This window comes from Lemur catta, chromosome 12 (genome assembly GCF_020740605.2).
Source record: "Lemur catta isolate mLemCat1 chromosome 12, mLemCat1.pri, whole genome shotgun sequence".
Taxonomy (NCBI): domain Eukaryota; kingdom Metazoa; phylum Chordata; class Mammalia; order Primates; family Lemuridae; genus Lemur; species Lemur catta.
The window spans coordinates 68,222,048-68,236,298 of record NC_059139.1 but is presented as its reverse complement, the minus strand read 5'-3'; the positions used below and the strand labels follow the sequence as shown (position 1 = coordinate 68,236,298).

Genomic DNA, 14,251 nt, shown 5'->3' with positions numbered 1-14,251 from the left:
ATGAATAAAACATGAATATTGAAATATGAAGTTGTACAATAAAAAGATAGATAGGTAATTATGCTGAGTTGACATGTTGACAAACACCTAAAATTCCTTGAAGATATGCTGGCATACACCCTGTGAAACTGCAGATCTTGAAAAAATCTTTGAGAAGTGAAATCTTAAAAATAAAAATAATTATATATGTATTAATTATAAATAGGCAGCTACTTTTTTTATAAAACAGTAATATCCATGAAAAATTGAATATTATCTAATAAATACAATTCAAAATGATGAATGTAATTGCAAACATTTTACCTTATCTTGCCTTTGCTCAGTTGGGTGGTGGGGTCAGAGATTGATTTGACACCAGTTGAGCCCACAGAAATCTGAACTCTTAGATTGATTGGACTGAGAGGAAAGCCCTGCAGACATATAGATACACAAAGAAAATTGCGTACAAAGAGAAGGTAAAAATATTTGATGAGGATATGACAATGGAAGTAGAAGTAATGAGCTTCAAACATTGAGGACTGTGTGAAGTGTGAAGTATAGTTGTGAAGGAAACATACGGCTTCTAAAATTTCTGAAGCGACCCCGATCACAGGGCAGATAAAATAAGGAAGTAAAGATCTCAAGGCATAATTAAAATTCTTGCAATGCAAAGAAGGATATTTTAAAAAGTGAATAATACTAGAGTAAAACTGGGTCCAAATGTGATTGACTTCTTGTTTCTGCAGCCCTCTAAGCTTGGCATTGAAGCTTGTCTAAGTCATAAGATTTGGCCCCCCTCTGACTCTGAAAGGAAAATGGCTTTTACAATCTGGGAAATGAAAGAGGCCTGATGACAGTAGTTTCCCTATTTTATATTAGTTCATTGATACTGCTTCCTGCTTCCTGCTCTAGCTTTGTTACTCTAATTTCTATTGAAATTCTAATGCCCCAATTCTTTGCATTATTCCAATTCCCATACTACTGAGTTCTTATCTCATGCTATTGTGTCTCCAATAAGTGAGTTCCTACTCACTTTCTGTCTTAAGAGTGACTGGTGTTTAACCTTGCTTTATAGTACAGCCTCTCATTTTCATTTCTTCTGTCTTCAGTTTTTAATGCTATATATCTTGCACTTTATCTCACTTGTCTGTAATTAGCTTTGGCCAGCCTATAGGTTTTCAGATTACTATGCTGTGATCCACCTATAAATGAAATTTTGATTTCACAAAGTCTTACTGCTGACCTCTCTTATTCTAAAATTAAAGACCATTTTCTCTTTCACCAGCTAAGCAGCAACAGTAAGATACCTGTAGTTCTACTGCAGACTGCTGACCATTTAGATCACTGCTAAGCTACTCCTGATGCTCCTCCAGCAAAATACCTAGACTCCAGGGACTTGGCTAATGCATATATGCTTTTTTCTTGCTTTTGTGTTTTAGGCACCCAATTTCATGTCTTCTTTCTAGACTTAAAACCCTATAACCTGCCTTAGATTAATAAACTCCCACTCCAACGTTGGAATATTCTTTGATCATTCCTAGAGCAACCCAACTCCAATGATGTCCAGTAAACTGGTTTACCTGTTTTCACTTCATACTCTGTGGGTCCTAAATTCTTAATTTACCTTACTGATAACTGTCAGATATATTTGAGTGCCTATTGTTGTCACTATTTTCAAGCAACTAAGGTCTAATGTTTTAGCAGTGCTGTGGGAGGAATTGCTTTACCATTTCTTTAAGTGGGAACCTTAGTAAGTCCTTTTTGTGCATTGTGAGTTTACCTTCTTTTAGACTTCATGAGTATACTATCTACACATTCAAACTTTAAAAGGTAGAATTTTTGCCTGGATAACTAACAATATTAAGTAGTGTGGAAAAATACTTTGAAAACTTTGAGAATAATGTTGAAATAGTTGATCAACTAGCATCTTATCTCACTGGTAGTTTCCAGGAGATTTCTATTCTCAGAAAACTAAAGGCTTCAGATGAACTAAATGAGAGTTATTATATAAGAATATATGCTGCAAAAAAATTTTAAGTCTCAATTCAATGTATACTTATTTCTATAGTTTTTAATACAAAAGTACTTTTACAGTTCAACCAGAGTTTATAAACTTAAAAAAAAGCTAGTTAGGTTTGCTAAATTTTATGTAGGTAGATAGATACAAACATAGTTATGGCTTTGGAATATCATTATGTATTTTTCATATACATTCCTATAAATCTAAAACCTACGAGAACCTTTTTTCTTTATTTTCTTTCCCTTCCTTCCTTCCTTCTTGGGTTCCTACCTTCTCTCCTTCCCTCCTTCCTCTTTCTTCCTTCCTTATTTTCTTTTCTTTTCTTTTCTTTTCTTTTCTTTTCTTTTCTTTTCTTTTCTTTTCTTTTCTTTTCTTTTCCTTTCTTTTCTTTCTTGCACGTTTTTACTGTTTTCCAAAAATAGAAGTTGGAATGTTCTAGGTTAAAGTATGTGCTAGGGAAGTGCAGCCCAAATTTTCTGATTTTCCAAGAAAAATAGTGGATTTGATAAGAAACAACTTTAGAAAGTGTCCACTTTTTTGAAACAAAGGCACAGAAGAATAATCATCTTTGTTATTTAACACCTAGTTGGGGAACTCATTTCTTTGAGTTTCATTTTGTCACTTTTATTATGGACTTGTATGATGATCATTTACTTATTCTATAATATTTAATAGTGGACATACTTGGATGTTTTTTCTACTTATGGACTGAAAAATGTAGATTTTTTTTTTACTGTAGGAAGCAATAGCAAAATACTGATAGTTGGTTATTATTGAATACTTGATGGCTGTGGCAAAGTTCAGTTAGTACTTAAGAACCATCATTCCAAATGAAAAAAAAAATAAGCAAAAGTAATGAATGTGAATAAAAACTGTGGCTTCTAAATAAAGACTGTCACTTCTTGCCAAAGGGCATGTGACTCCATATCCCTATTTTATTAATTAGGACACTCCTAAGAACATATCCTTCAAACTAGTGAGCCAGAAAACGAGCTGCTGTGTCTGGCAATATTAATAATGAACAAAATTCTCCCAGTGTCTAAACTAGCTGCACGTTAGATCCTTTTGAATAGTTCATTAATAGAAATGGGAATCTCTAAAGTCAAAGAATTATGTCAAGCATAGTAAAGAGGGAGGAATAAAGCAGAACTCAATGCCGCCCTTTTCTCCTTGAAGACAAAAATAAGCTGACTTTATCTCAAAGATGCCAATTTGTAATTGATAGGTAGAAGTAATTTAAATGTAGAGTATATGAGACAAAGATCAAAGACTGGGTGATAATAATTTTAATAATAAAACGGAATTCTTTAGACTCATATATGAGTGTTTATCCTATAGATATTTTTATTATTTTTTTCTGGTATTATCTTTCCCCCATATGATTATATATATATATATATTTCAAGGTCATATTGTGCTACATCTTAACTGACTTAGATTTGTAACAACCTTTGAAAAAACAAAATTCTAATCTAACTTATGAATATCAACAAATAAATCACTTCCTTGCGAACACAAGATCTTCAGTGACATATCATCGTACCTGACTTCCATCCTTCCTGACAGCTCTTGTCTTTCTCACGTCATTCTGGCTCATCGTTGTGTGTGCCAGCTATCTTTCTTTCCCCAGGTGTGTGTGGCCGTTTGTTATTTCACATGTATCTCCTCCACCCTAGAAAGTCCAGAAAGATTTTTGCTTTAAAACTCAATCAAACCTCATTCTTCCTTGAAATAATTTCCTATCCATGCTCAACTAGTTAACATTATTACAAAATTTTAGTAATAATTTTTGGAATACTTCAAATTTCTCATCTTCCTGTAGATGTATTTTGTGTATATCTGCATAGCTATAGATATGGATGGATGGTTGGTTGGTTGGTCGACTGTATAGCCTGTGTTTCAAGTTTGTTTATTTGTTTCTCAATTTTCCTATTAGATAGCAAGTTTGTTAAGAGAGAGAGAAATAAATTATACCTGGTCTGCTTGCATTGGGCACTAATTAGTAAAGTGACTCCTTAAGAATTAGATTCACCCAGGTATTAGCTCAAGTTGACTTCTAACTTTATAAACCAAAGCATTATTTTTAGATGAAATCTTCATTCAACATTAATTAGATTTTAACCTTAACGTCTTTTTTTGAAAGGGCTTTAAAGAAATAATAGGCTGTATTCTTTAACGATGTACAGAATGTATTATAACATGCAAATGGAAATCTCTTGTTCCAAATGGTTGTCTTATTGGGGAATGAGGCAAGGGGCATATGAATGGCATTGTTGTCCTTTGTAGTATAGTTTTGGAGAATGTTATTTTTAATATCTCACACAAAATATTTTATAATAAGCCTGTGAAAGGTGACAGTGTTATACATTTGCACGTGTATAGACACATGCACTGTCATGCATTTCCTTTCCTGCAAGAGATTACTCTCTCAGTGGCTATTTGTGTCATTAATTAATTAATTACATTAAATGATTATTTCAGTGGGATATTATACACAAAGGACCCTGGTCAATATTACATGATGCTTAAAGTAAAAAAAAAATACACATAAAAATATGAACATAAATTAACATAAATTAAAGCCTAATGAGTGACTCAATATTGAACTGATTTGTAAAATCTAGATCTCATATACATAGATACCTAAATAACATAAAAATAAACCTAAGAGTAAAATTTGCATTTCTTATCAAAAAGGTCTAAAACTGTAATTCAAGTAACAGTGTTAAGTGCAGTATGATCAATGTTTTTATAAATGAAACCCTTAAGATACCTAGCGCATGTTTCCTTAATAAGCAGATGCCAACTTGCAAGGAAAGAAGCTTGGCTAAGATAGAAAAATAAAGGAAATCAATCATAGACTCAAGTTAAAAATAACTTATTTTTTGCCCTGCAATTCTCTCTGATAAGGAAGGTTATAAAGGATGATAAAGTTCTTGTGACATTAATGATTTTGTCATATAGCTAAAGAGAGGCAAGATTTTGACTAATTGGCCATTGATGTGTCACTTATATACTCTCTCCCACCTGCTTGAGAAGAAAAGCAAATGCGAGCGTAAGAGGACATATTATTTTAGTATTATTTTTTAGACCTATTTCCTCAAAGATTGATAGGAATTTTGAATACTCTGGATAGACTGTCTTAAAACTGCAGGAAACTATGATTTCCCTCTGTGAGATTCTTCATCAGTAGAGTAGGCACAGATCATGATCTGTACAAAATACTATTCAGTTACATATATAATTCAATTTCCAATATTCTCTTTTTCCTCTCCGGGATAATTTATTTCATTCTCCAAATAACATCTGTGTCTCTGGTATTGTTAAGCATGGAGAAGTGTAATTTTAAGCCTTATAGCTTTGTTTTATTAACTAATAAAAGGGAAATTCCAAATATTCCTTTGACTAATGCTACATTTCTAACACCAATAGTAATGATGTGTGCAGACAGAAAAAAGATAAAATGTATGTGATTTTAAAATTGTAAAGCACTGAAACACTAGTTTATGCCAGTACTTATAATATCAGTGAATTTAGGGGCCTCTAGAAATAATTCCCTAAAATTTATCTCACACCTAGTTTTCATATTAACTAAGATTCTACCAGCTGACACACATTGATTTCATATTATTCTTGTAAACATTTAAAAACAATATAATCTGTTAAAAGTTAAATACTAAATTATTTTATCAAAAGCCCTAATAACTTATTACATTATTTTATTCATACAATGAATTTTAATGAGTGCCAATCATGGGTCACTCATGAGTACTGCCCAGTTACAGAAATGAATGTCTACATTCCTTCTTAAATGGCAACTTGTGCTATATGGGGTTAGGAATAATCACTAAACACAAAGTATCCAAAGACACATAACAAATTTAAAATATTAGTCTATGGCTAGTTCTAGTATGTCAAATAATGCAGAGGGATTTATAGAAATTTTGAGAGAATAACGAATGCTGCCAGTACTGAATGAGGCTGTTCAAACTCAGAATTTTACTTGAAATCTTTGAGGTATTACAGGATAACTCTACATAGATTACTAATCTTTAGATATCACACACAATACATTTTAAGAAGATATTATTGGTCATTTTAAAGTATTAGTTAAGTGTTATGAACTCTCTGAGAGTCTGCTATACACTAACCAGAACACAGCAAACATCTACATACCTTAAATAATTAGCTAAATGTCTACAGATTCAGTCACCTTTAAAAAGTTGCTGAACAATATTCATCTGAATCGATGGGTAACGGTGAATTCCACAGTAGCTGTATTGTAGAATACTTTTAAACTTTACATACAATTTATGGGAGAGTCAAAATAGTACCATATCTGAGCTAAATTTAACCCCTTTTAATGTCACATAAAGAAGAATAGTGATAACATTAGAAACTTCATTGAGGTAAACAAAAGCTGGTAAGCATTAGAGAAATTGTCCAACTGATATTATTTTCTAAATTTTATATTTGGATTATCTCATATGCTAAATATCATAGATACATAGAATGAGAGATAAATATATAGATAGAAAACAGATGATAGAGATGAGAGAGAAAGACATGAGTGGAGAGAGAGAAATAGATGAGAGAAAGCGACAAGGAGAGAGGGAGAGAAAGCAAAAAAAAAGAGAATATGGCCGGCCGGGCGCGGTGGCTCACACCTGTAATCCTAGCACTCTGGGAGGCCGAGGCAGGTGGATCGCTTGAGGTCAGGAGTTCGAGACCAGCCTGAGGGAGACCCCGTCTCTACTAAAAATAGAAATAAAAATTATCTGGACAACTAAGAATATATATAGAAAAAATTAGCCGGGCATGGTGGTGCATGCCTGTAGTCCCAGCTACTCGGGAGGCTGAGGCAGGAGGATTGCTTAAGCTCAGGAGTTTGAGGTTGCTGTGAGCTAGGCTGACGCCATGGCACTCACTCTAGCCCGGGCAACAAAGTGAGACTCTGTCTCAAAAAAAAAAAAAAAAAAAAAAAGAGAATATGAACCAAATTATTGCTGTGCTGCACAGGAAAACCATCTGTCCTTTATAGAGTCCAAGAGTGCAATCAGAGTTTATTTATTGTAGGTGATATTGGATGAAGATTTTAGCCTTCCTATATTTCATTTTCTAATTTAGAAACTGAGATTATTTACATGCATTATTTTTCTCAGAGACCACAGAGTGATAGAATTGCCCCTATAAAATCTCTGCCTTAAGTTTATCCCATCATGTATACTTCTTTATCTAAAGGTGTACTGTAAAATTTCAAGAATTTAGAGTTGGAAAGACTGTACATATCATTTATATATCATCAGAGGTAAAGCAAAATATGTTTAGAAAGATATCTTCATGCAATCAGTTTAAAGTACCATTTGAATCCTTTCTTGAGTTATTTTTCTACTTTGTGTAGTTGTAGAATTATTCTAATAGTGTATATCTTGCATTAAAGAACATATTTAGTGGTGAAAATTGTTTTTGATTTTGCGAAACTATTGTTAAAGTGCTTTTAAATCTTTCTGTAGTTATTTTTCAAAGTTTTTGGATAATCTACTCCCCTGTTTATTTACAAGAAATATATTCTAATATTTGTACTATCTGTACTCAAGAACTCCATAAGCTTAATAATATAGAATATTTGTTTAAAAATATTCAGATATTCCCTAATACTAATGCTAAGAGATGGAAGAGGGCAAATTTTCATTTCATTTCCCCTTTTCTCATCCCCACCTTTGTTGGAAAAGTGATGGTGAATGCTTCCCATTCTCTATGCTAGCTGCGGATTGTGGGAACTGTCAAGCAGCACCTCAGTGCTGGTTTCCCATGAAAGAGAAAACCCTGTCCCTCTCTGACAACAAATAATTTGGTTCTACACTGTCTTTTGAGTTATATGGTGGGCTCTGGGCGAGGTGATCATTAACAATTGCAGTTGTCCACTGATATTGTTTGACCATCAAATACCTCTCCTCACTGATTAAACAGAGAAACTATTAAATAGAAATAGTGAGTCTGATTTGAGAGATTCAGAAACCAACTAATAGCTACGAGACAGTTTTTCTTGGTCAGTTCTGGCTATTAGTTAGAATTTCTTATTTAATTTTGTTTATTTACTCCTTTCTTTCTACTTCCCTTTTCTCCATCTGTCTTTTACCTATTTTCCCTCTAGCTTAAATCATTACTCCTTTTTTTTCATTTCTTAACCAATATCCTCAGTTCCTGCCCTGCAGCTATTCTTCCCCTTGACTACTTCCCTCCTAACTCCCTCTTGTTGCATATTGTTTTCCCTTAAAACTGTGGTCCCCAACCTCCAGGCTGTGGACCAGTAGGAGTCCATGGCTTGTTAGAAATTGGGCCACACAGCAGGAGGTAAGCAGCAGGGAGCTAGTGAAGCTTCATCTGTATTTATAACTGCTCCCCATCACTGGCATCACTACCTGAGCCCCGCCTCCTGTCAAATCAGTCACTGTCTCCCATCACCCTTCTAGTTGTAGGAAAACAAGCTCAGGGCTCCCACTGACTCTGCATTATGGTGAGTTGTATAATTATTTCATTATGTATTACAATGTAATAATAATAGAAATAAAGTTCACAATAAAAGTAATGTGCTTGGAGACATCCCTAAACCACATCCCCATGACCTCTAGTCCATGGAAAAATTATCTTCTATGAAACCGGTCCCTGGTGCAAAAAAGGTTGGGGACCACTTCCTTAAAAAACAAGAACAGCAAGCAGAGATCAGTTAAGACAGCCATTTAAATATATACATGTTTATGTAAGTAAATCCTTGCTACTCAAAGTGTGGTCCTGGACTATCAGTGCTGGTATTCCCTGGAAGCTTGTTAGAAACACAGCATCTTAGAACTTGTAGCAGGCCTGCTGAGTTAGAACGTGCATTTGATCATGGTGCCCAGGTGATTATTACATGCATTAAGGTTTGAGGTTTACTGGCCTAGACAATAGGGAAGCTGAAGCCCCCCACCATTTCTAATTTATTTAGCCTGTATCTTTAGGACCCAGCACCAAAATTGATACATTGAGGTTGGACAATGGGTACAAAGTTACAGTTAGACAGGAAGCATAATTTCTGGTGTTCTCTGACACCATAAGGTGACTATAGAAAATACCCACATAGTGTATATTTCAAGATAGCTAGAAGAAAAATTTTTAAATGGTACCACCACAAAGATGATAAATGTTTAAAAGGATCAATATGCTAATTACTCTGATTTGATTATACAATGTATGCATGCATTGAAATATCACAATGTATCCCATAAATATGTACAATTATGTGTCAATTATAAATAAAAAATAATTAATAAAAAGTATATTTTTAAAAGAATATACTACCAGGAAAAAAATTGACCATTAAGGTATATAGTATTTATTTATTGAATGCATTAATTCAGGGTTTGAGAAAAGTTTGGTTTGTATTCATGTGTCTGTTGTCTTAGAATTTTATACAACACTGAATTCTAAAAATTAATACAATAAGGAGTCATATATAAAGAAAGATGTTATAATATAAACCCTTACAAGAAAATGCAAGTATGAAGAGTGATATAGTGAAATGTCCTAGAGATGGAGGATCAGAAAACCTGGGTTCCAAACATTTACTACAAATGCAATAGTAGACAAACATCATTATTTCCACTATCCAGTGGAGTCAATGATAGCAAGCCTATTAATGCCAGAGTGTTTTCCTAAGTTATCAGATGGGACTGTAGAGTAAAGAAAAGCATAAACTGTTAAAGCTAACCTAATAATGAAAGATATTAAATCTCCTCTTATTTGAGTTCATTGTCATAGGTAAAAATTAATTCTGGCACTGCATTTTCTAACAGCTATGGCTATAAGGGATGCCCATTGATCAAAATTAGAAATTCTCATTGTCTGATATAGACAAGAAGACAAACTTTTCCCAAATTTATCAAATATACATCAAGTTGACCCTAAATAACTGAGTATAACTGACACCGAATAACGTATTAGACAATATGATATGGAAAGACAAGGAAACACTTCTGAAATAGATAGGAATGTCTACAAAATATGAGTACATAAAATTAGATATAAATGTAATGAATATATATGTGCCCTTAGGAAACTAAAATAATACGGTAAAGATATATTACTTTATGATGATCTACATTCCTGAAAGAAGGGATGACATGTTTCACAAAAGAACAAGACGGAAGAACTGACTTCCCTTGACTGAATGGACAATGCATTTTTATAACTCAATCAATTTTTTATTCTCCACTGGTGGGTAATTTATAACAAACTTTAAAACATACTCTTGCCCTTAGATGAATTCTACCTCTTTTATAACAAAATAAACTCTTTACTGGGAGAGAAAAAAATGCCTCTTATTTCCCACATGTTCATAAAGAATTGACTTAATTCTTTATCCTTCCACTGTCATGGAGAACATGTTTTTCCTTTACTCAAATAGCAAACAACTAAGTTTATGATGGAGGGCCAGGTCTAGGGCATTAGAAGGATTTTTTAAAAATTATTATTAACTTAAATAACCACTTAATATTTTAGGAATAGTTATATGCAATATTTGGTACATATGTTTTCCATTTTACTTTGCTTAATATTTTATTCATATTTGGATCTATATAATTTTATAATTTTTATAAAACTAAATTTGCATTTTATCTATTCATTTTTATCATAGAATTCATGTTTTATGTAGAATTCAGAATTAGATTTTATTCTAATTATTTTTAAATTTAACACCTAAAACTACAAATGAAACTTGGATTGTGATGTGAAGTATAGCTCTTTTTGTTCTAATTATGTCACTCCTCATGTAAAAAGGATTTTATCTATAAGAGATAATATACAGGGTCCAATGTGCCTGAGTAAGGAGGTAAATTAATTTGGGGCATAGTGTGTGGAACCATTCTACAGAGGAATGGCATACTCAAATTTGAATTTTAAAAAATATTTTGAGGTAATAGGTGAATTGGTGAATAGTTGAATTGGAGGGGAATAAAGGCGGCAATACTGAAAATAATCTGGAGGTAGAGATAATGAGCGGCAAACTAAGACAGCGACATCTAGGATGGACAAGGAAAGGCCACTGAGGAAAATCAGGAAGGCAGCCATGAAATAAATTGGTAAAAATGATACAAAATTGAATGTAAAAATGGCAAATAACATGAATATGCCACTTTTTAAAATGTAATATGTCTGGATGACAGAAAAAACACAAAAATGAATCTTGAAGGTTGCAGATTGGTTCTCATTATTTCCTCTGGGATAGTTATGCTTAATCTAACAAAATACATTTTTCCACAGAAGAGGGAGTTTGAATGACTTCCTTGAGTATACCCAGTAAGTTTGCAAAGGAAGCAACAAAAGAGCTTTCTTCTTTCAATTCCAATATTTTTTATGTTCAAGTAATTATTAAAAGCCCTTATGTTTTTAAATTGGAGGTAAAGTCAGCATTTATGAAATCAAGATGTTTTTAGTTGAACATTTAGTCTGAAACATGAAGAAGACTAATGAGAAATTTTCTTAATTAGGATACATTTCAAATTTTGATGACAGCATGAAAGGCAGAAGAGGGAATACCATTATATAACGTCTGATATTTCAAGAAGGTACCAGTCATTCTTCAAAGTGGAAGCTAACAAAACAACTTTTAAAAATCAAAAAAATAAATACCAAAAACACCAAGTTGAATTTTATTATGTTATTCAGTTACTTCCTCCAGTTGTGGACTATATTGACCATAATGTGAGAATTCCTTTCTACCATCAAGTACTTGTTGGACTCCCAAAATATATCAAAATATTTTCAAAATAGATAATTGAACCCATGACCTTTTTTCTCAACAGAGCTAATACCTGAATCAAATCATATAAAATTTAAATCAGGTGTTCAAGTCCTAATTCTTTCATTTAATAAACATCTAATCTTAAGTGACTTTACTAACTTTATTAAGCCCCCATTTCTTCTCATGTAATACGAAGAAAACAATCCTTGCCTTCTATTTTTTGCGTGTGTAGAAATAAAATGAGATAATATGTGTGAAAGTGTCTAGTATAAACATAGCACAAATTAGTCAGTAAATGCAAGTCTTCCGATGCTTTAGGATTAATTTATTTGTAGTATATTTGTGTTGTGAAAATAACATCTGTGACCTATATGCACAGAAGATGTAAATATTAACAGTTAAATGGCCATTGTTGTTAAGCAGGTCACACTCTCCCATGACGTATAATTGAAATAATAGTCATTTGAAAGTTAAGAAACCTGGATCCTCCTGCTAGCATTGCAGCTAAATTTAGTGTGACTTTGAACAATAATGGAAACCACTTTGAGATTCAGTTTTCTGATCCGATCTGCCAAATGAGGCCGCTGGAGTTGATGGCCTCATAAATTCCTTTGTGGCTCTGAAACACTATGACTCCATTTTCTTATGATTCAATAGACACCTTTGGAACAGGTCCTGTTAGCTTCCACTGTTTGAATTTTTTTCTTTCTGTTTGCCATGTTTTATGACTATATTTCCTCCTTATCCGTAAACTGTGGAAATAACACTTTCCAATTAATGCTATATCCTCAAATCTGGCTGTTTCCTTTCATCCAGAAGTGTTGCCTTTCCTCTTGCATTCCCAAGCAAGTGTTAAAGCTTAAAATTACGAGAGGAGTATCACTACTTAGTCAAAGAAAAATGAATCTAAGTTGTAATGAATCATAGGCATGATTGTAAATGTGATACGGTCAGGACCTTGGGAAGTCACAGGTTGTACCAAAGATATAAAGGAGAACCAGTAAATGCTAGTATTATTAAAAGAAAGAGAAGTTTATACATCAGCATCATTCAGTATAGTTTTGGGGAAAAGATTCTGACCTTCTCCTGGGAGATAAGACCTCCTACTTCTCATATCTACTTCACTGGTAACTACCAAATTTCCTGGAACTACAGAATGCTATCTTTAAGTATTATTTGACTTATGCCATTATGGGAAACTTTAAAAAATATATTAGCAGTGAGTATAGTACCAAATGTTAACAGTGATTATCTTTTAGAGGGGAACTTATAAATGTTTTATGTCTGAAAATTAACTTGCCTTATTTTTCTGGTAGAGTACTTTTCAATATTTATGTGTTTGTGGGGGGGGGTTACCCTTGCTGTATGTGTGTGTGTGTGTGTGTGTGTTTGTGGTTACTCTAGCTCTGTGTGTTCCTGTGTTTACCCTTGCTCTGCGTGCGTGTGGTTATCCTTGCAGTGAATACTGATACTGTTTTTAAATTGGGAATAAAAATAATTTTAATTTAAAGATTATTTCAAATTTCTGAAGAGTATACATAGGAAGGGTGACATTATGCTGGGATTTAGGAGAATTAGGTTCATACCCCAACTCTAACACTATCTGAGTGATAATGAGCATGTCATTTTTTTTAACACATAAACATTCAACTTGTGAGGTTTTGTAACCCGAAATTATGAATATTCTCTTATAGGTGGCTAGTGTTTTTTGTTGTTATTTTTATTTTGTTTTGTTTTATTTTTCTGAGGAAGAATATAGTATTCGAGATACTCAAAACCATTTGAAACTGCAGTATTGTATAATAAATTTTGGATTCAGAGTGTTTTAATTCAAAGTTGAGTTCAAATCCCAGATGTAAAATGTTGTAAACTGAAGTGTTTCTTTTTCCTCATTAGTAAAATGAGACTGCTAGTACCCGATCATATGGATGCTCTTTCAGGTTTGGATAACTTAGATACGTGTAGTATCTGGTACAAGGTAGTAATTGATAGTTACTATGTTTAGTGAATTACATAAATGATCATACTGAAAAAACAGTCATGAATCAAAGGCATGATGATGACCTGATAAGGAATTAAGGGTGGTTTTTCTACTGTGATTCACAAATTGTTCAGAAAAAAATTCAAAATTTGACTCTCATAATATTTTTGAGTACTGATCTCACTTTTGAAAAAATAAATGGCCTCTAAGTATAGTTCCATGAATTTGTTGTCACATTAATTTAACAAGCATTTCATTCATTCAACAGAGTTATTGAGGAGCCACTAGGTGCCAAGTTCTGAATGACTGCAGTAGGCATGAGGACTAGAACATAAATTACGTACTCTACTCTGTTTGCAGTTTGTAGTTTGATGGAAGAGACAGACATGTAGAGAGAAATAACAAAATAATACAGTGATAGTAAAAATAGAGCAAAGAACGAAACATTGCTGGCAGAGAGACAGAAGGAATTCATCATAAAAATGAATAA

The 14,251-nt window shown here is 33.0% G+C and overlaps 1 protein-coding gene across 2 annotated transcripts in view; it reads left to right on the top strand.

Moving 5' to 3' along the window:
• ST8SIA4 (ST8 alpha-N-acetyl-neuraminide alpha-2,8-sialyltransferase 4) overlaps nucleotides 1–14,251 on the top strand; it is a 99,579-nt gene that overhangs the window by 18,536 nt on the left and 66,792 nt on the right. The window lies entirely within an intron of this gene.